This window comes from Pongo pygmaeus, chromosome 4 (genome assembly GCF_028885625.2).
Source record: "Pongo pygmaeus isolate AG05252 chromosome 4, NHGRI_mPonPyg2-v2.0_pri, whole genome shotgun sequence".
NCBI lineage: Eukaryota > Metazoa > Chordata > Mammalia > Primates > Hominidae > Pongo > Pongo pygmaeus.
In genome coordinates, this window is record NC_072377.2 from 161,515,463 (window position 1) to 161,538,236 (window position 22,774).

The following is a 22,774-nucleotide window of genomic DNA, read 5'->3' on the forward strand; positions in this document are numbered from 1 at the left end:
AGCTCAGATGGAATGGACCACACTTTCTAGGCATGAAATCACTCATAAGAACAGAACCAAACAGAATGACAGCTTATTTACAGGACCAGCAGTCTCTAACCAGGCTAGGGGCAGATATGACATGTTGAAAAAGTAAAGATTTCTCTGGCAACTGCCTCTTCTCTTTCTGTTTTCTCCCTAATGGTTCTCACAATGATCTCACCTTGCTACTAACTCAGTATCTCAAGCCCAGCTTTAAAATATTCCAACCCTTTAGCAAAGTGTAGCAATCAGCTGGAAGGAACCTCAGAGGCCACATGGCCCAACCTGCTGCTAATGCAGAACAGGAGTCCCTTCCACGGGTATTCTTAACAGATGGTATTCGGCTTGTGCTCTGTGCATCTCTAGCAATGATTATGCCTTACTGCAGGAGACAACTGATTTCCCTGTTGGAGGATGACTTGGAAAGTTTGCTTCAGAGAAGCAGAGTCTTAAAGTGCATAGCTCTGGAGACATACCAGCCTTGGAGTCCTGGTTCTGCTCCTAACCCACTGTGTGCCCTTGGGCAAGGTACTTAGCCTATGTAAGCCTCATTTCTCTGTCTGTACAAGAGAAGTCAGTAATATCTGGCTTATTATATTTTGAAAACTAAATTAAAATACACACACACACCATTTAGTATGTTGCCTGGAACATAGGAAATATCCGATAAGTAGTAGCTTAAAAATTAAACAAACCAAAGAGTTCTAAAAATATTGCTAAGATTGACATGACATTTGTAGATAGAGGTTAAGAACAGAATAAGCTCTAGCTACCATGACTGTTACAGTCATCCCAGTATCTTATTCTGCTGTGTATGGCATCCTGTGACTCTACCTGGATTTGAAATTAAACATTCTAAACACTTTCTTAGTGAAAGAGACTTAAGGATCAAGACTTACTCAGCAGAGACACTTTTGTATGAGAAATTGCTTGATGGCTGTCTAGACACAGAGAGGATTTTTCTTTTTTAATGGGAATCGGGTATAGAGTGGGGTATCTATTTTTTTTAAGGGAAAAGTGGAGTAGAAGAAGGTAAAAACTCTTGAAGTCCTGTCTGTGCCTCTGAGTCATCTTGCTTTGGCAAGCCTGCGGTTAGTACCACCACTGCTAGTGAATACCACTTAACAACACAAAATCAAACAAATTAGTTTAAAAGGAAAGGCCGTTCCTTTACTATCAGTACCTGCATGCGGAGTTTGATGACTACAATTGTGATTTCAGTTCATTATTTTTTTTTCTGTTTCTAAAGCTTGAAATTACCTAGCCAGTCAAGGTGATAATTGGAATCTCTGCCCAATCTCTAAAAGAAATTGGCTTGTACTTCTCAAACAAAGGACTATTGTTTTTGATTTTTCTAAATTTCCTTGAATTATAATCAAGAGGTATATTTACAAGTAAGAAGACCATGCATGACTTAGGACCTAGCTGTCAGTTCAGGAAACCAAAAAAGAAATAAGGTTTATAATGACGACAAGATCTGCAGTCACTCACTTGTACTTCCTGAAAGGTGAGACAGCACCAGACCCTGTTCTTTAGAGTAGCTCTGAGATATAGAGGAGAGAGCTCTTGAGAAATATTCAAGTGTACTTTGATGGGTGCAGGGAACAAACCCTTTTCAGTGTTTACTCTAGTGGTATTGATCAAGATCCCAGGCACTTCCTACAAAAGTGGCATTTAAGATAAGTAGTAGCTAAGTGAACAGTGGGGGAAAGTGTTTAGTGGGAGCAGAGGAGGATCAGAGACAAAAGAAGGCATGAAGAAAAAAGTCCAATCTGGATGGAATGTGGACGGTGGTCTTGACTCTTGCCTGTCCCTACTCCATCATTCCTGCCCAGCTAAACTCCATCCTCAGTCAATCTAATTCTTTGTCTACCCTCTGTCTTCACTGGGGCAGTAGACAATGGCCAAAGAACAACATACACTCATACTAACTAGTCTCTCTTTAACGTCATGATTCCTAACCTCAAGTGGGTTGACAGTACAGTCCAGAGATCCTCCAACGTGTCTTCGGTCTTTTCTCTGTTGTACCCCCTAAGAAAGCTACTTCATACCTCTCCTTTCTCTTCAAACCTTCAGTATTTTCTTGCTATACCTCATTCTCTTCTTGGTAGCTTTGTTTCATCGGGAAAATATGCATTCCAACCACAACATCTACCTGTGTGACTACCATCTGCTTTCCTCCAGTTACCAGGATAAACTGGCCATGTTCCTCTCTAAAACATCTTCTCAACTCCTGCAATGAATCTCATTGCTTTGCACCTATTCAAGGATGTTATTTCAACAGGTACCCACTGTCCCCTCACCTGTATCTTTGATATTTCCCCCTGGATCATTACCATTAGTTGTAAAATATATTCTCATCCCCTATAAAAAAAATGCTGGGCATGGTGGCTTACACCTGTAATCCCGGCACTTTGGGATACTGAGGCAAGAAGATTGCTTGAGGCCAGGAGTTAGAGACCAGCTTGAACAACCTAGTGAAACTCCATCAGTACAAAAAATAGAAAATTAGCCAGGTGTAGTGGCACACCCCTGTGGTCCCAGCTACTCAAGAGGCTGAGGCAGAAAGATTGCTTGAGCTTAGGAGGCCGAGCCTGCAGTGAGCTGTGATTGTGCCACTGCACTCCAGCCTGGGCAATGGAGTGAGACCTTGTCTCAAAAAAAAAAAAAAAAAAAAAAAAGAGAGAAAGAAGAAACCTTCCTTAACTTGCATGTTGCCCCTTGCAATCACCTCATTAATCTGTACAGATTAATTATCTCATCTGCTTTCATGGTTTTAAATACCATCTCTCTGCTGATGACTCTTCATTACTTACCTCTAGCCCAGGACTTCTCCTGTGGACTGCAGATTTGTATGTGTGGAGTCCATGGGAATTGGATTTCCAACAGGTAAATCAAATGCTAACTTAGAACTTCTGTTTTTTCTACCAAGCCTGATTTGCTACAGTCTTTGCTGTCTCAGTAAATGGCAATTCTGTTCTTCCAGTTGCTCAGACATGCATAAATTAATAAATAAATAACTAATATTATTTTCATGCTTTACATTCTTTTTGTCAGAAAATCCTGTTATTTCCATCTTAAAAATAATATCCAGCATCTGACCACCTCTCATCATTGTCACTACTACTCTACTGTTCAAGCTGTCATTATCTCTTGCCTGGATTGTTGTATTGTAAATCATCTTCCTGCTTCCACAATTGACTGTTCATGCTTTTTGTGTTTCAGTCAAAGTCAGATCTTATCAGTTCCTTGCTCACAAGTATCTAATTGGGGATGGAGGACACTGGCGATAGAGAAGGGAAGAGAGGCAGGGGAGGGAAGACAAGAGGCAAAGAGACTAAGTGTTTTTAAATAATTAGACCATCATTCTCAGTAAAACGGAAAGCCTCTGAAGAGATTTAACAAGAGACTCACCCAGATTTTCATTTTACAAGGGTGTTTTGATATGTACAGACCTGAAAAAAACAGTGTGAGGATTTTTAGTACCCTTTAAGATTTGAGAACTTGAAGATTCCCAATAACCAATATTATAATGCATGTTTACAAAAAAAGTTGAAAGTGATAACATCTGCATGAATTGACTATGGTTTTTCTTGAGGACATTAAATAGATTCAATCTCTCTCAATTCTTAATGCTTTTATGAGAAGATAAAACACACAAAAAATCAGGTAGACTCAGAAAATCCATAGAACCAACTCAGTCTTATATTTTGAGATTATATTAGGATTGCTTCTGTGATTTGAAACTCACAGACTTAAATGATGTTGCTCCCCTGTTTGCCTTGTATGTAAGAATGAGGCTTATGCAAGTAAAGTTCTTATCAATCAGTTGAAATCACCTCATCCTTCTCTGGGTCTCTATGCATTTATGCTGGTATTACAGGATGCAGTTGATAATAAAATGTTGACTTAGTACTTTATTGTTTACAACAGTGTTTAAGGGCTGGGTGACTAAAATTTGCTTCATTCATGCCACTGTGCCCTCTGCTTGGGATTAATTTTCTACCCCTAAACATGGAGCCCTACATTTCTAATCTTCCTTAACAAGTCCTTATTGCTCAGTTCAATATTCTTCTCTTTATGAACTCTTTTACCCTTTTATTATAAATTCTACCTGGGCATCAAGTTAATGGTCCGGCCAAAACGTGGATACTTTTTCTCCCAAGTCATCCCCAAACATATTCAGGGCAGGGAAACGTATTGAAACTCATCCTAAGAAAACCAAAACCAAAAGAATCTAAATTTCTTTGGAAAATGAATCCCAATAAAAAGCAATATGATTTTTCCCTTTTATTCATCAGGAAGCTGCCAAGTCAAATGGCTTTATACAACTTCTTTTTCTTATGTGGCAAGAGTTATATTTGAGGGGTAATTAAATATCCAAGTTTTAATAAAGTGAGACTTTAATATTTTAATTTAGATTTTTTGTTACCCCTCTTACTATGAATGGGAGATAATTATCATTGGTTTCTTGTATTTCTGCATGTCTTGTGAGTGAGGCATTAGCTGTCCTTTGTTTTAAACTCTCTTCTCAATGATGTTTAAGTGGTGAACAGCTTTAAAATATATAGTGTCTCCCTACAGAGCCAAGTGCAGCCATGCTTATTGCCCAGTGTAATGAAAATTAATATCTCCCTCCAGAGCAAAAGCCAGTAAAGTTACTGCCCATTAAAAAAGATTTGGTCTCCCTAAGCTCTGGGTTCTGCTCCTATAACACAAGCCACTGCATTTGTAGGCTTCCATCTGGGCACATTTATGTTAACCCCCACCCATGGGATTGGGGCAAGGGAAATTGACTCTGACATGATGTTGCTTGCAATGCTTGCCATGCTGTCAGTAATAAAGTCCCTTGTTTCTGACCTGGAAGTCTCATGTCTCCTGCTAGCATCCATGAAACTGTGTCAGGCTACCTTGTTAGCTTGCAAGTAGGATGAAATCTTAGATTCTTCACAGTTATTGTTAACTATGAAAAACATACTTTTAAATGCTGTTAAAACAAGAGAAAATAAAACAGATTTAGAATCTATAGTGGGTGATTCTGGAACATGAAACATATGCCTCCAAGTTTGCCCATACTTTTCTTTTATTTCTTTTTTTTTTTCTTTTTTACTTAAGCTATCCCTCTGCCTGGAATTTCCTTCCTACCACACGTTTATCTAAGTCATTCAACACTGGCATTTGGAAAGCTTTTTGAATAGCATTACTTTTAACATGCATTTAAAAGATCAATGGCTCATGATGTGAAAACTGATCGAAATAAAGGGATTTATCCTTAGTTACAATTTTATACCATGCTAGGCAACACTTTTACTAAGGAATTAATCATTTATTCTTTTACTTGAACATTTATTATGTACCTAGCTTGTGCCAGGTAGTGTGTTGAACCTTGAGGATACAGAGATAAGAAATTCTCCATTTGATGAAGTCCAGGGGTAAATGAATATAAAATAACAATATAATTATGTGACAAGTTCTATGACAATATAGATCTTATAATTTTCTCCCACCATGTATTAATGCCTTGCAGAGAGCAAGAGGTGGAGCCCCACAAACCATGGCTTTGAGCTGCTTTTGTGGCTCAGTGTGTAATCATGTGGTACCCTATGACTTTTAAGCTGCCATACCTTCTTGTTTCATTGTCATATACCACTGAGGGAGAAATGAACCACCACGTAGACACTTATCAGTGAGAACTCTGGTTGCAAGTGAAGGAACACTGAAATCAAGTGGACTCTTAAAAGGGTGGTGGAAGGTAACAGTTGGCTCACATCACTGAAATGTGATGTGAGAAGCAAGTATTTTGATATTGAATGTCCAGAGATGAAATGTCCAGACACTTCTGGATCCAGGCATTTAAATGATGTCATTGAAATTCCACTTTACTCTTTCCTTTCCCAAATTCCATTTTCCCTCCTCTTGCATAGTTCTGTCCAGATGTCCGCCAGGCTTCTATTCTATCCTTTCATTCATCTCTGAAAGAAAGAGAAATAATCTCAACAATTCCAATAAAAATTCTGGTCATAAGTCCCAGTCACATGACTTGGATCACATGCTTATTCCTAAATAAATAATGCCTAGCTAAGGGAGTCTAGTGCTTAGATTTACCAAGGAAAGGTCATATGACTCTTCCTGGAGTTGGAGGGAAAAGTGGATCCACTCCAACCATGTAACCTGAACATGTGGAACAGGTGGAGCCCCACAGAAATTCAGTTTGCTATAGCTAGATGAATGGGAAATGAATACTGGGCAGGTAAAAACAACAGATGCCTATTTACTTTTTTATTGAATAAAAACTATCTTTTTATTGAATTAAAAACTATCTTTTTTATAGTTCTTTTTTATATATATTATATATATAATATATTATATTTTATAGTATCTTTTTTATATTCAATAAAAAAGAACTATCTTTTTTATTGAATAAAAAAGATTTTTTATTCAAAATGTTCAAATACAGAAATTATATATAAAAATATCTTGAAGTTACAAAATAGAAAAGTGGTTTATTCAAATATTTTAGTAAAGCAGGTATCAAGCAATGACAAGATACAAAAGGGTATCTTTGTTTTATATTGCTTTAAATTTTGGTCTAAACTATATAATGTCATTAAAATACAGTGAAAGTTTAGCTGCACATTTTCCCTCATTTTATTATTTTTTAAATTCAGCTAATAATACCTATAGGATGCCTATGTGGTTATGCTCAAAATACTGCCACTCACCTTGTGGTAGCTTGCCTAGATTAAAAAAAAAAGAAAGAAATTCTAAAGTACTAACCAACCTCAAAACCCTACCCAACTATTTTTTTCCCTATTAACATCAACCCAAATAACCAAATCTGATGTGAAAGTTTGAGATAGTATGGAAGAAGAGAAATGACATCTTAGCTCTTCCTTGAAGGTCTGTAATTTATAACAATTCATGCATAATAATGATTCAGCAAAATTTTATTAAAAACTTCTCTATATAATACACTGTTATAGGTATCCTTAATATAAAGTAGGTACTTTCTCAGATATTAAAGTTCTAATTTATAAATCGAGACATCTTCTTTTTATTATAATTTTATAAGTAAATTGCTAAAGAAATTCACTTGTGATAATAGAAATAAGGATATCTTTGGCAAATTGTACTGTTGCAAAATATATTTGCTACCTTTTCTGGGAGGAAATTTATACTGTCCTGTCCATGTCAGGGAATCACGTGATTTGCTTTGACTGATCAAGTATGAGCTAAAGTGGCACATGCAACTTCTAACCAGAAACTTTAAGAGCCATTGCCTGGTTTTGCCATTTTCTCTCTCCCCCTCTGCTGGGATATCAGCAACTGTCTTCATACGTCATTGAAATACTGGGTCCTTGTTATTACGACATAACAGCCTAAACTGACTGATACAAATCCAAAGATTTTAGAAGATACTGTGTCATCTTAAATGTGATTACCCTTTTGATCTGCAAATGGAGAACCCTTTTCCCACTCCCACCTGAAGGTCAGAGAGATATAGTCTGTACTGATTAAGAAGAACTCAATATCTTGGATATTGGTGATAAGCTGTGTGTGATTAGCTTGCACTGATTCTGCCTAGACATTGCATACATCTTAAAGAAGATGAGTTTCTTTGTCAGGACTCTGGGATCACAGGTATTGAACAGTCCCTTACTAATTTACTTCAGAGAATGCTAATATTTGATTTTGTGTCTTGGCCAGTTCTTTAACAGTGATGTGACTTACATCTTGTCCTTTGCTACTATTTTGTAGTTTCTTGTTTTCATTCATGGTGAGTTCAGATATGTTTACTAAAATACTTCAATCAACCACCTGGCATAATCGTATTCAATTTTGTAAGAAATTCTAAGGTAAAAGTCACTTGAAAGATAAATTTAAACCCTTACTGTTTTCTTGCTCATCTCTATGAAGGATAGAGAAGTTTAGCATATTATCTACCTTCTGGTTCTATAATTTCAAATTATGTGTATCAATAGCAGGTACAAGTTCCAACCCATAAGGATTATTTTTTTTAAGGACTTAAAAAAAGTTTATGTAGATCACCCATTCTTCTAGATAGCATAAATTTATTATCAGTTAATTCAAGACATCACTGTCTTCTCATCACACTCTGATTGTTTATCTCAATTACAGTGAGATTACTAATGTCATGCAAGGCTTTTGGACAGTAAAAGTTGGGTCCTTGTCATTCTCCATGTACACTGTCACCTGCCACAATGCTTGTATTTCCCCTGATTTTTGATCATTGGTCTTTGATCATGATCAGTGTGTTGCTGTATCTCCTTAACCCCGCCTTAAGACCCCACACTACATCCATTTTCGATGTCACATTTCTGCCACCCTTAGGTGGTGGGAAACATTTTGCTCCTTCCTGTGCCATACTCAGAGGCACACTGAAACATACTCCATCGGTTCTCTCTTTCAGGAAGCCATTTCTTCTGGAAATCTTGACACTTTGCTGGCCTTTCCTGGGAAGAGGGTAGAGAATACATGTTCCCTCAGCTCTCAGAGTCCCCAAAATTACCTGGAGGAGTCAATAGTCTGCTCCTCTTTGCACTGGGAATTTTCAGGGAAATTGGAAATAGGGACTTAAGCCCATTCTCAGGAACTCCTTATTCTCTAAACTTTCCTCTGCTGTTCTAAGGTATCCTTTATCTGCAGATTGTTGATTCAGTCTGTTATGTTACTCTGACTCTTCCACTGATCTTTCAGAACCCATCGTTTATACCCTAATCCGGCCATTTTGATATCCAAGAACTTGAAGTCTTACTGACTTCATCCTCCTGTCATTTCTTACTTAAAGTAGTTTGCATAGAATATAGTATTTGTTACCTGAACAGGGGAAAGTTTACAGAATAACAGAAAGTAACATGTATTCCAAAAAACACAACCACTTTTATATTAAAATATTGTTCTATCACAGATGCATACATAAAAATGCATAGTCATAGATTAAACAAAACTCACAAACTTTGGGCTCTTGGCATAGCATGTTTTCATAAAATGCCAGACATTTTTATATACAAATTAGTATTTGTTTTCATTGGCCTTTCTGTCTATTCCTGTCTGTATACCAGGGTGGCGTTTTAGAGCATATTAGAAATCTATGCCAACCAGCATGTCATGGAACACATTAACTGGCTTCATGCCTATTCTATTCAATAAAGTTATCTCTTCAGACTGACATCCTCTTCATCTATTGTAATTATAACTCTCAGTAAAGAGTGCTAGAATGTGCTTCAATTTTACACACTTTAATGCACTATCAGATCTTACTACCAGACCCAGCCTTTTCTCTTTTAATAAGGAAAGTTTTATGGTGATTCTAGACAGTAAACTCTTGAACTAACATGAAAGAAAACAGTCAAAATGAACAGAATCAAATGAAGGATACAAGAAAATAGAAATAAATTTGAAATAATGTGTTCCTTGTTTATGAAAACTAGTCTGTATTTTTTTAATAAATATTCCTTTCCTTTTAGGGATAATTATGAGAAAAATGTTGGAGTAGATCACTGGACAAGCCATTAGTAATGTAAATTGAATGAATAATGATAGACACTCATGACAGGGAAACTGAAAAATAATCTTTAAATGCCATTTTTCTTTTTTCCCAAATGAGAATTCTGTGTACCTGAAAAAGCACTGGATTAAGGGTTTAAAAGAGGTACTAAGTTTGGCTCTGCTAGTAATAAGTAATTCACTTTATTTCTGTAAGCTGTATTTTCTTCAACAATAACAGAAGAGACTGGACTATGTCAGTGTTTCCCAAAGTGTGGAGAGCATACCACTGGTGTCACTCAGGATAATTTTAGGTTGTATATCAAATAACAGAGTGAGAGAGCCATTCTTTTTTGAATTCTACCATCCTGATCCTGATTAAGCCAAGGATTAAGGCTTGTGGTGCTAGTTTTGGGGTTACTTGGTGTTACTTGCTCTGCTTTTTGAGGATGAGAATGGACTTTGAAATCAGAGCCTTTTGGTATGTAATAGCTTCTAGATAAAGCACTGTGTGTTTATTGTATTAATTTTTTGGTTGTCTTCTTTGGGACAAGGGATGTTGATTTCCCATGTATGATAATAGAACAAAGTTGCCTTTTAGTTTTAAGAAAAGCATTCTATTAAAAAAAAAAAAAAGGAAATGAAAATGCAGGCAGAGTGTCCATGACTAAATTTTTGATCCTGCTGGAGAGGTGATCTATAAGGACATTTCATAGAATTCAATTTCATTTTGTTTTATTTTGGTTTTAGTCAAGGCAAAAGATAGCATGGTATAAGTTAAGTTGTCCTCCCTTTGGCTTATTAAGCAGAGTGCATAGTGGTAAAATGAAGTTCAGAATATAAATTCAGAATATAAATAATACACATCTTCCAGAGCATCAATCTTACTTGAAGACTTCAACAGCTGAATTCACAGACACATAACAAACATACAAACAGATGTATTAAGGAATAGATGCTAAGTTTGTTTGAATTTGCAGGATAAAGCACTACTCTTCAAATACATTTTTTGTAAATAGGCAGAATTGAGCAAAGAGAAAGTGCACTATTTTGAAGGAGGGAATGTAAATACATATGTGTGTATGTGTGTGTGCGTGTGTATGAGAGAGAGAGATTTCTGTGAGGGGACCTCACAGAAATGAAATGAAAACCCCAAAGAGACAGATCCAGAGGTTTATATACCATTTTTAAAAACAGCAATAAATTCTTAGAGAAGTGACAAGAGAAAGGAAGACAAAGGAAAAGGGTTTTGAGCCTCTAGGGCAGTGAATTCTAGGAAAGTAAACATATGGGGAACCTAATGGAAGACAGGGGTTATTTTAGCAGGGCTTGTTACATATATTCCTCTCCTCTCGGTACCATCTATCAGCTAATAAGAGCCTAGAGTCTTGCTGAGAGCAGGTAGGGGGAACACCTTCACAAAGGGAAATTTATGCCCCTCTTTTAGACAAAAAAGGTGAAGATAGAGGGCTGCTTTCTGTGTCTGTTTCTCAGTTGCCTTCAACTCAAAATAATCCTTATGACAGAGTGACATTTTGGATGGCATATTCTGATCCCCTTCAAGGACAATATGCAGAGGTCATGAAGACCATCTGGTGCCAAAAATAGAAAGACCCTGAAATTACAGAGTATTTCCACTGTGAACACAGAAGTGATCCACTCATGAATATATCTTGGAGTTTGACTAAAAGGAGCAGGGTCTGAATGAGGTCAAATTGCTCCCACTCCCTTCCTTGTTCACCTTCTCTCCATACTAACACTGTTGTAATGAGAGTAACTACATGCAAGTAAAGTACTTGCACAGAGTCACAATGGCTTGAGGCCTAGCCAGCTCCACCTTGGCAGAAAATCTGGGAAGAAAATCAGGAAAAAAGGGTTTGTGCTGAAGACAAAAACTGAAGAGAACAAGGACTGGAGGGAAGAATTCAGTGATATGAAAAGGATTAAAATAATCCTATACACTTGAGAGTGTCTGGGGAACTGGTTTTATATCCCTGCAAGCCACAGCTTGTATAAACAATGAATTATACTCTTGCACACTTGCTTTTTCTCCTTTCTTTGACCCATTAGTAATACTGCCAGGAAAGAAACATGGGTTTGAAAAGAGCAGAAATTCATTCTCCAGGTGATCTCTATTGTGTGCTTAGAATGGAGCTGTTGAAACTTCTTGGTACTTATGTTCCTGCTGCCCCCCAACCCTCCCACCCCCTACTCTGGGGAAATGGGAAGGGAATCAACAAGAAAAGCATACTGCATCCCTAAACTCCAACTTCACAGTCCTCTAGCCATAAAGGACTTTTGATAGAAGAGTTTGAGAAGCACTGAGAAAGGGACCAGGCTTAGAAAGTCTTGAAGCCCTTGTTTAGCATTGCAGCTGTGGGATCTTGGGAGAGTTTTCTTGCATCCTGAGCCTCCTTTCCTTATTAGTCTTATCCACCAAAGGTGGCAGGAGGTATTCCATGCCTGATAGAATAGTGATAGACAAAAAGGAAAGCTAGGAGCTTTTTAAAAATTCAGAAAATGCATATATTTATACATAAACCAAGGCTTGATGGAGAAGAGGTGCTCAGTAAATACTTGGTGAATGATTGGATGCCAGTGCCAATTCTGACACTCTCAGAAAAACCAGCCAAAATGGGTCTCTTTGAGAAAACAATATTTTTATACCCTGGGGCAGTATTACTTGGTTACACCAGGTACTTTGAAAAATACTTCCATTTTTCAAACCCAGAACAACATTCTGAGCTGTGCTATGAAAAAACCAAACTCTGCAAAATATTTGAAGAGATTTATGTTGAGCCAAATGTGAAGACTATGACCCATAACACAGCCCCAGGCGGTCCTGAGAACACACGCCCAAGGTGGTTGGGTTATGGCTTGGTTTTACACATTTTAGGGAGACATAAGATATTAATACATGTAAGATGTGCAATTAGTTTGATCTGGAAAGGCAGGACAACTCAAAGCAGGTAAAGGTGGATTCAAAGATGTTCTGATTGGCAGTTAGTTAAAAGAGTTAAGTTATTATCTAAAGATCTGGAGTCAATAGAATGGAGTGTCTCAGTTTAGATAAGGGATTGTGAAGACCAAAGTTCTTACTATGTAGATGAAGTCTCATAGGTGGTCATCTTTAGAGGCAATAGATGGCAAATGTTTTCTATGCAGACCTTCAAAAGGTGCTGAACTCTCAGCTAATCTCTTCAGGATCAGAAAAAGACCCGAAAAGGGAAGAAGATTCTCTACAGAATGTAAATTTACTCCGCAAGAGACAGCCTTGCAGGGCCATTTCAAATTATGTCAAAGAAATATATTTTGGTGTAAAATACTTTACTTTCTTTCAGGACCTGCTATTTGTCATGTGATACTATACTAGAGTCAGGTTAGAATTTGGTATCTTATTGCCACAAAGGGTCTGTTTGGTCACTCTTAAGATCTCTGTTTTAATGTTAATACTGGTCAGTTGTCCCTGAATGACCAAGGGAGAAGCATATAATGAGGCAAGTTTGATGCCCCCTTCCCATCATGGCCTGAACCAGTGTTTCAGGTGACGAAACCCCTTGGTTTTTTGGGGTTTTTTGGAATCCCCTTGGTCAAGAGGAGGGGTCCATTCAGTCCTTTGGGGGGCTTAGAATTTTATTTTTAGTTTGCAGGTGCTTTACAGTGTTTGCCCCATAGAGGCAGAGTTCTAGAATTTCCTACTTTAGTAACATTTAGTAAACATTGTGTGTCCACACAGCCATCATTAAGGTAGCATCGATGGCTTACGACTAAGTTCCTGCAAGTGTATCTCTCAATATATTCCTTAGAAAGCAAGCACAGATAAGAAGAAAAGTGAAGATGGGTTAAAAACTAACTTTTTGATGCAAGCATCCCTGGCACCCTTCAGTATCAACATAAGTACTTTTTAATCAATTGTATTTTGCCAGAGGATGGGCCTCTGTTAGGAGTAGTAATTGCTGCACTTCACTTCTTGCCATGACTTCAGGGAAAAGTTGACCCCAGGCACTGACCTGAGTTTACTTGGCAAGAGATCCCTGAGGGCTTTCATCTAGTACAATTTTTTAAATCAGCTTTTATATTTTGTTGACTTTCTGAAAATCTCCAAAGCAAAATACGTCTCTCTGTAGAGGTGTTACAAGAAAAGGGTCCTGCTCCAGACCCCAAGAGAGGGTTCTTGGATCTCATGCAAGAAAGAATTCAGGGCAAGTCCATAGACTAAAGTGAAAGCAAGTTTATTAAGAAAGTAGAGGGATAAAAGAATGGCTACTCCATAGACAGAGCAACCCTAAGGACTGCTGGTTTTTATGGTTATTTCTTGATCATATGCTTAACAAGTGGTGGATTATTCATGCCTCCCCTTTTTAGACCACATAGGCTAACTTCCTGATGTTGCTGTGGCATTTGTAAACTATCATAGTTCTTGTGAGAGTGTAGCAGTGACGCCAACCAGAGGTCACTTTCGTTGCCGTCTTGTTTTGGTGGGTTTTGGCCAGCTTCTTTACTGCAACCTGTTTTATTAGCAAAGTCTTTGTGACCTCTATCTTGTGCTGACCTCCCATCTCATCCTGTGACTTAGAGAGCCTTACCCATCTGGGAACAGGTCTGAGCCTTATTTTATCCAGCCCCTATTCAGGATGGAGTTGCTCTGGTTTAAACGCCTCAGACAGGGACATGACAGCCTAATATATTTCTCTGGCCAGTGGTTCCAGGATGGGGTAAGCTATGCTGCACGCTTGGCAGATCTTTGGAAAGCTTGTTCAAATGAGCTGTTGGTATAGAGAGTGTTGTGGCAGTCACAGAACACTGTCTTCATCTTATGAAGTCATATTTAAAAAACTGAAGTTTATTTTCCCAACCAAGGTAATGTTTCCATTTAACTATACCAATCGACTTTTCTATTAGGTAGGAACATTGTTTGCAAATATTAGAGACTAGACAGATGTGTGTGAAGAAAAAGTAGAGATAAATGTATCAGCTTGCCAGATGTATCACAGAATCCAAGGACCAACATCCAGTTTCTCAGGAAACACTAGAGGCAAGTGTCTGGGCTCGACTCCATCTCCTCTTTCTGCTCCCCAGTTCACGCAGCAGAGCAAACCCAGGTCTTCGTGGTACACACCAAGCCCTTGTGCTCCACCCTTGGACTTGTGTGCCATTCCACAGGCCCCTCTTCCTTCAGAGCAGCATTCCCCAACCCCTTTTCCAGGACAGCCTGGCTTCCCACCCACTGTCTATCAATCATCAATCATGTCACTTTTCCTTTCATTGCACTTAAACCAGTGGGAAACTGATGAGTTTACTTGTTATCTATCCCCCATACTTGAATGTAAGCTTCATGAGAAGCTTATTCATGTCTCTCTTGCCATCATCTAGAGAGACAAATGCTTCCCACATGGTAGATTCTGAATAAATATTGACTAAATTAATATATAAATACAGGTTCAGCTGTGAGGGACCCACCAATCAACTTTCCTATCAGGTAGAAATCCCTTATGATTAGGGGTAGCCGGGCAGGTACAGGAGACTATTATGAGTGAGGAGATACTCCCCAAAATGTCCACTACCACTTGGCTAGGTAGGACAGACCAGAACTTCCTTCCCTACCCACCAGTGAATGTTTGATAATTTGAGTTTATAAAATAAACTGACAATAGACCAGTTAACAGGAAAAAAGGTATACACATTTATTAACACATGTATGGACATGGGAGTTATACACGAAGAATGAGACTCAGGGTCTTAGATGACTGAAGTTTTTATACTATCCTGGGGGGACAGGAAGAATATGGACTTTGAACATGTCAAGAGGGGGTTATAGGAGAGAGAGAGGAGGAAAGGCCTGGGAGTGAAGGGGTCCTGTTAGGCAGATGAAACCTCTCAGGTAGCAGCTCTCAGAAGGAACACACAGGAACTTGTGGTAAAAGTTTCTCTGTCAGAACCTTATATTGTCAGACTTCAGCCTCCTTTTCCTGTGAGTTAATCTTTCCTAGATCCAGATAAGAGGTCCTTAGAGAAAGTAAGTCTGTTTGCATCTGTTGTTTACTTCATTTTGCTAATGTGGATTTCCTCTCCAGATGCAAATCTCCCCAACAAAAGGGCAGCTTTTCAAGGCTATTTTTGTGATCTGCAGTCCCTCAGAACAGGCATCTCAAAATATGCCAAAGGAGTTGAGATATTCTGGTTTCTTTCAGCTAGGTTAGCCAACTTCTAGTATTTTCCCAACTAAACAAGGAGTTACGTATTACACAGTGGCCTTGCCTTTGAGCTGCTTAATCCTAATCCCTTCACCAATCCAATCAGTGATTCCACCAGCTCAAAGAGCTAATTGTGGCCTTCATAGAGGATCCTGGTATGAGTCCCAATTATGTCAACTAAATGCTCTAGTTTCCTATTCACTCCAGCATATGTGAAAGGAATTGCAAATTATAAGCTTGGGATTCATATCTATAGTTGACCCTCATTATTCACAAATTCCATACTTGTGAATTTGCCTCTTTCTAAACTTTATTTGTAACCCAGAATCAACATTCACTGTGTTTACACATTTATTTATGGACATGTGTAGAGCAGTAAGAAATTGGAGTCATCCAACATACACACTCCTAGCTGAGGTGGAACCAGGTGATGTTCTGCCACTTTGTTTCAGCTCTTATTGTAAACAAGCATCTTTCATCGTGGTCTATTGATTGCCACATTTTTTGCACTTTTGTCCTTCGATTTTGCTGTTTAAAATGGCCCCCAACTATAGTCCTGAAGTGCTGTCTAGTGTTTTTAAGCACAAGAAGGCTGACATGTGCCTTATAGAGAAAATATGTGTTAGATAAGCTTCATCAAACATGAGGTACAGTCCTGTTGGCTATGAGATCAATATTAATGAATCAATGCTATTTATTAAATAAGTTATCTTTAAACAGAAACACACATAAAACAAAGTTATGTATTGATCAGTTGACAAAAATGTCATGACCAGAGGCTCACAGAAACCTAAGCCTATGTTTCCCCTAGGAGCAGTGGCTCAAAGGAACAATGACTTAGTACCTGTGATTCCAGCATTCAAAGTGCCTTGATATAACTGTTGTGATTAACGAGAATTGATCAGATGTGTTAATCCAGTGAAATTTAATTCAAGGGATTTTCATACCTGTTTTTATTTGCTACATCATGTAGATCTCAGTTGAAGCATATGTTTTTCTCAAAACAAGCCATTCAGAACACAAATCTTTTATTTTTTTTTTAATATGCATCCTTTCAGAGACTCATTCTGTTTTTCTTTGCCACTTGTCTACATTGATCCCAGGCCATTGGTGTCAGGTTTGTGAGAATTGTATAAATATATCCATAAATATCAGGAGCGCGAGCAGTGTTCTACCGTTGACTGGAGAAACAGAGATTGTATTTCTTTAGTTCACTGTTGACAGGCTCAGGAAAGGGATCATTGAGCCATAAAAGTTGACATTTGGCACAATTCATTCCACCTCCAGAGTAGCAAAGCTTCAGGAAAGCATCTTCCATTCTTTCTAACGTTTCTGGTCAGTCATCATATGGCTTGCCACTTGTCTTGGTCCTAAAATTAATTAAGAAATAATAATGGAAAGGGGAAAGTAGGAAATAGGTAAGATGAATAATGATTAAATTCAATGCAATTATTATGAATTGACTCTAGAGTAAATGGAAAGGACAGGAGATGATAGCCTTTAAGGCTGGTGGAAACTCATCAGCAAAGGGTAATTTGTTTGCTGAAGTCAGGCTTCAAACTCAATGAGGATTAAGCAGAGCACAACTGAAAAGAAAGGTGGACTTGTTACACTTGCACAATTAGGGCTTGCAAATGGCCTTTTTTGGTCAGCCTTGGCTTGCTCATTATGCTGGCTTTGCCCCATCCTGAGTGACTAATCCATGCCGCCATTTCATCATCATCATCAATCTTTCCTTCATTCAATGTGCATTTATTTGGAGCTGCTATGAGTTTCTAGACAAGATGAGACTGAGAGATGCTATATTGTGTAAAGTTTAAGCGTTTGGACTGTAATTCAAGAGTGCCTGGATTTGAACTGCAGCTTGCTACTTATTAACTATGTCATTTCAGTCTGGTTAATTAACCTGCCTGGGCCTCAATTTCCACAACTGTGAAGTACAGATAAACACCAGGCCCCATAAGGCTGTTATGAGAATTAAAAGAGATCATCCTCATATTGATGCTCTGTGCAGTGCCTGGCATAGAGCAAGTACTTTTCTGAGAAACAGAAGAGTGACCACTGTGCCAAGGTGTCCTTAGAAAGAAAGAATGGTGCAAGACAAGGTAAGCAGGTCAGAATACTGCAGGGCCTCACAGGGAGCCAAGGCAAAGATGTTTAAACAAATTCTTAAATGTCTTTGCATGGTTTGAAGCAGGGCACCGACAACATTGTTTGCAAGAAAAGAACGTGTATTGCAGAAATTATATTTAGTATAAGTGATTTTTTTTAACTAGAAAAATTTGCAAGACAGCCTTACTACTCCACTTTTGTTCAGCCTGATCAGCCTCTGAGCTACCCCACAGTGCTCCTAAATACCCTGACATAAAATCCTGCTAGGATGCACTAACTTTGATGTTGATGATAAAAGCACTGGTGAAAGAAGCATTAACAACTGATATCCATGATGTGCTTACCCTTGTCAGTTTCACGGGCATTATTTTACTCAAATCTCACCACTACCTACCACTGTCTTATTATCCCATTTTATGGATGAGGAACTGAGGCTAGAAATCTCACAGTTAGGAAGCACCTGGATTTCCACTGCATATTTTCTGCTCCAGGGCTCACTGGTTTCTCACTGATTTCCAGAGGGGACTTGAATGTGAAGGAGATACAGCCCTGTGGTCAAACAAGCTGTCTTAGCTCTGCCTCTTGCCTCTGTGCCCTCAGTTTTCCTATTTGAAAAATGTGCATAATACCACCTACTTCAGAGTGGTTGTCAGGAATCACGGTATACAAAGCAGTCAGCATAGTGCTAGGCATATATATTCTAGCACTCCTTAAATGTTCTACTATGGTCATTATTTTGCTGCATTGCCGGTTCACTATGGTGTTCTCCGGATCTAATGCACAGAAGGATTAGAAGGCTTTGTTTCCTTAAAAGGCTCCTCCTTCCCATTAACCAGCTCCCTTGTCTCTGAGACAGCGTGTCATGCATGATAGAAACACAGCCCATCCCCTGTAAAGGACTGCTATGTCATTTACACATCTGTTCCTCCTCCCTCGATAGGGGTGGAACAGAGAAGCTCTCTATGCACACATTCAGGAGGCCAAACCCCAATTCTTTCTAAACTAGTTTTCTCCATATTATGCTTTTTAATTAAACGTTTCACGGTTTAATTAGGAAACAACATGAGTCATCTTTGTTTCTGAAAATGTATTTGTGGTTTGGCTAATTATGTAGTGAGATTTAATATGATTTCTCCTCATGTGTGAAATTAATACATTGAATATTTTTAAAAGGAAAACATCTAAAGCATTTACCTGGGCACCAGATGGTGAGCAAATAATCAGTTCAAAGGAATTCCTCTTAAAGTAATGCTAAGAAAAGCTGTGCTGGTTTTAACTGGGTCACTTTACATAGGATGCCTCAAAGAGAGAGAAACAGTCTCTTAACCAGTACATCTAATCCTGCAGACTTTAGTGTCACTCCAGTACATCTAATCCTGCAGACTTTAGTGTCACTCCATTGCTTGGAGATGAGATCTAGCTTTCTTTTCAAGGTGCTTCACTCTAATACTGATTCCCACCCAACTCCTGAATGCTCTTCTACAACTACATCCTACACTGTCATTCTTCAAAACCATGAGGCTCCTTCATGCCTCGGTGGTCTTGTACATGGTGTGGTTCTTCCTGCAGTGCCTTGTCTCATTGTTTTTGGATAAACTTATGTGCATTTGTGTTAACAATATCTTTATTTTCTGTATTCTGATGCTTTGACATCATGGGGGAATTGCTGACGCTGGAGGAACTGCCTCTTGCAGGGTTGGTGAATTCTTGGACACAGCAAATAGCTGCCTACCTGCAAACCTCCCTCTTTCATATGCAAACCATCTAATCTAGGGAACATATCCAACCACCTCCATGATCAGGCTGTCACTTTCTAGACCACTATCTCCCTCCCCTAATCACTCCAGGGTCAGGTGCCAGACAACTGAGGGCAGCCCCTCCTCCACCCAACGCCACTGAAAAATCCCTCAAACTAGCCCATCCTAAGCTTGCTATGTCTTGGCTTGGTCTCTCCATGGAACCCACAATAGAGGCTCCTGCCCACATTTTCCCTTCACTCCCTGTGCCTCCTGACCAACCCCCAAGGCTTTCCCGTGTGACCCCTCTTGAGTGGCATGATATGCCTCTGCCTCTAGGGATCTGTAGGTATAAGGTTCTCCCATCCTGACAGTCATTTCTGTGTCTGCCTGTTTTAACTGTAACCAAGATTTGCCATAATTGGGTATAGTAAAACATCTTTCCAAGTGCAGCTCAAAAGCAACTTTCTCTGTGTTGGCCTCCCCATTTCTCTTCCAAAGATGCTTACTGTTTACAAGCTGCATTGTAATACAAACATGTCTGTCTTCCTCATTAGGCTAAGCTTTCCTAAATTCCACGCCATGTTCTTCTCTGAATTCCCAATCTTTAGCATGAGGCCTGGCATAAGTATGTATGCAGTACACATGAGGAATACGTGAATGAAATGAAAATAATACACCCTTTCAAGCTGAATCCATTAGTAGCAGATGAGTCAGAAAATAGTAGGGTATGAATGTTTCCCTAATTCTCCCAATATGAATGGGCACTGTAACTTGTTGGCTCAAAGCACAAGTCCCTCAATTTCAACTATGCCATGTCCCAAGTATGTGGCTTTGGAAAAGGTGTTTCTTCTCAATGTGCTTTGGTTTTTTAATCTTAAATATAGGGATAATAGGCCAGGCTCAGTGGCTCACACCTGTAATCCCAGCACTTTGGGAGGCCGAGGTGGGTAGATCACTGGAGCCCAGGAGTTTGAGACCAGCCAAGACCCAGTCTCATAAAAAGAAAAAATATATATATATTTTAAATAGGGATAATAATAGTATCTATCTCCAAGTGCTTTAAAGATGAAACAGGCATGGTGGCTCATACCTATAATCCCAGCACTTTGGGAGGTTGAGGCAGGAGGCTCTCTTGAAGCCATGAGTTCAAGACCAGCCTGGCAACAAAGTGAGACACTATTTCTACAAAAAAAAAATGAAAGAAAAAAATTAGCCAGGTGTGTTGGTACATGCCTGTAGTCCCAGCTACATATTATATTGTATATATATATAAAGATGAAAAGAAATAAGGCCACAGGTCTTTTGACAAACTCTTTGCTCTACCTGTAATACTCTTTTCTTCTCCTCCTCTACTGCCCAACCCCTCCTTACCCTTGATGTCACAGCCCCAGGGCCACTTCATTAGAGAAACCTTCTCTTATGTTTATGTATACAAATATGCACACACACATACAGAGAGAGAGAAGTGGAAGGTGGGGAAAATAGAAAAAGATTTATTTTAAGGAATTGGGTCACACACTTGTAGAGGCTTGGCACACAAAATTTTCAGGGTAGGCCAGCAGGTGGAGACCCAAGAAAAGGTTGCAGTTTTTTGCCAAAAGACTACCTTTTGATACAACTGTTGTTCTTTCAGGGAAGTCAGTCTTGTTCTATTGAGGCTTTCAACTGATTGGATGAGGCCCACCCACATTCTGGAGCCTAATCTGCTTTACTCAAAGTCCACTGATATAACTATTAATCTCATTTTATATATTTTTATATATATATATATATATATATATATACACACACACACACACACACACTCACACACAGAAACATCTAGAATAATGTTTGACCAAATATCTGGACACCATGTCCTAGCCAAGTTTACACATATAATTAACCATTAGAGATTATAACCTGAATGAGGGCAAGATTCAGTTTAATATGGCTAACTGCTGAATCTAGCACATTAATAATTATTTTTTGAGTGGACATACAGCACTGCAGAGTACATACCTAGATGCATAGTCTGTGGTGGATGGTGCTACACTATACAATAGAAACTTAGGAAACAGCCAGGACCCAGGAATTTAAACGGCTGTCATATGATGAAAGGAAAGTTCCCAGAACATCCACTACTGAAGGTCTGTAAGAGGGGTGATAGGTAGAGGGAACCAACAAGACGACCCTTTAGCCTAGGCCTTAAGTACAGAGGGTGATGGCAGTCAAAGGAACTTTTTTTTTTTTTTTTTTGGATATCTGTCAGTTTTTGTTTCCAAACCCCAATGTAGACTTTAATAAGCAGAGCTGGATCGCACTTGGGTCACAAGGATTACACAGTTCTCCTTAATCTCCTTTTACCTAAGACTGACCCAGAGAGAAACACTCTCTAACGGAGGCCCACCTCAAATGCCTTACTGCTCCTTCCAAGTACTTAGATCCTACCCTGGTAGTCCCAGAAGCTCCACCCCTGCCTTCTCTGCAGGAGGGAATGAGGACTGGCAGAACTTTCAGATGCCACAAGGAGCCAAAAGAGACCACGTCTGTGTCCATTACTTTTTATCTAAGTGTTTCAATGAACAGTCACTGAGCATCAATTCAACAAATGGATATTAAGCACCAATTATGGGAAAAGGAGATGCAACAGGCCATATAACTAATAAGCAAAGGTCAGGCAGGAATAAATATTAGGGAGAAAAAAGAAAGTAGGACCAGTAGGAAGGTGAGCATCTGGGGAGGATTCTGTTATAAACAGGTGGTCAGGAACAACCTTTCTAATCAGCTGACATTTGAGCATACACCTGAAGGGAGTGAGCCAAGTATATATCTGGGGAAATGTGTTTGTGCAAAGGCCCTGAGGATGTATCATGCTTTGTGTGTTCAGGGAAGAGCACAGTAACTGATATATCTAGAACAGTGTGAACAAGGGGAAGAATATTCAGACAGGAGGGTGGAGAAGCAGCACGGAGCCAGATGCAATGAAGCATTTTGGATGATGTAAAGACTGGACCTCTCTCCCTGTTTGAGGTGGCTACCACCTGTGGGTTTTGAGCAAAGGCCTGAAATCAGGGTCATGAAGAATCAATGGGTGCCCCAGCAGAGGCCCTGTACTCTGAAACAAAAGGCAATCTCCCAAAGAAAGCTTTGTTTATTTTCTAATTCACTCAAAGTTACCTTTTGCTCATAAAGTTTGCTTTCTAAGGATTACTACTTTGC

The 22,774-nt window shown here is 39.0% G+C and overlaps 1 protein-coding gene and 1 long non-coding RNA gene across 12 annotated transcripts in view; one reads left to right on the plus strand and one right to left on the minus strand.

Annotated features, from left to right (window-relative positions):
- SGCD (sarcoglycan delta) overlaps positions 1-22,774 on the plus strand; it is a 1,056,619-nt gene that overhangs the window by 985,241 nt on the left and 48,604 nt on the right. The gene's annotated exons all lie outside the window — the stretch shown is intronic.
- The window catches only part of LOC129036791 (uncharacterized), an 82,991-nt gene continuing 75,406 nt past the window's right edge, over positions 15,190-22,774 (minus strand). Inside the window, exon 4 of the long non-coding RNA XR_008502649.1 lies at positions 15,190-17,092. This is a non-coding gene — a long non-coding RNA (uncharacterized LOC129036791). The remainder of the gene's footprint in view (positions 17,093-22,774) is intronic.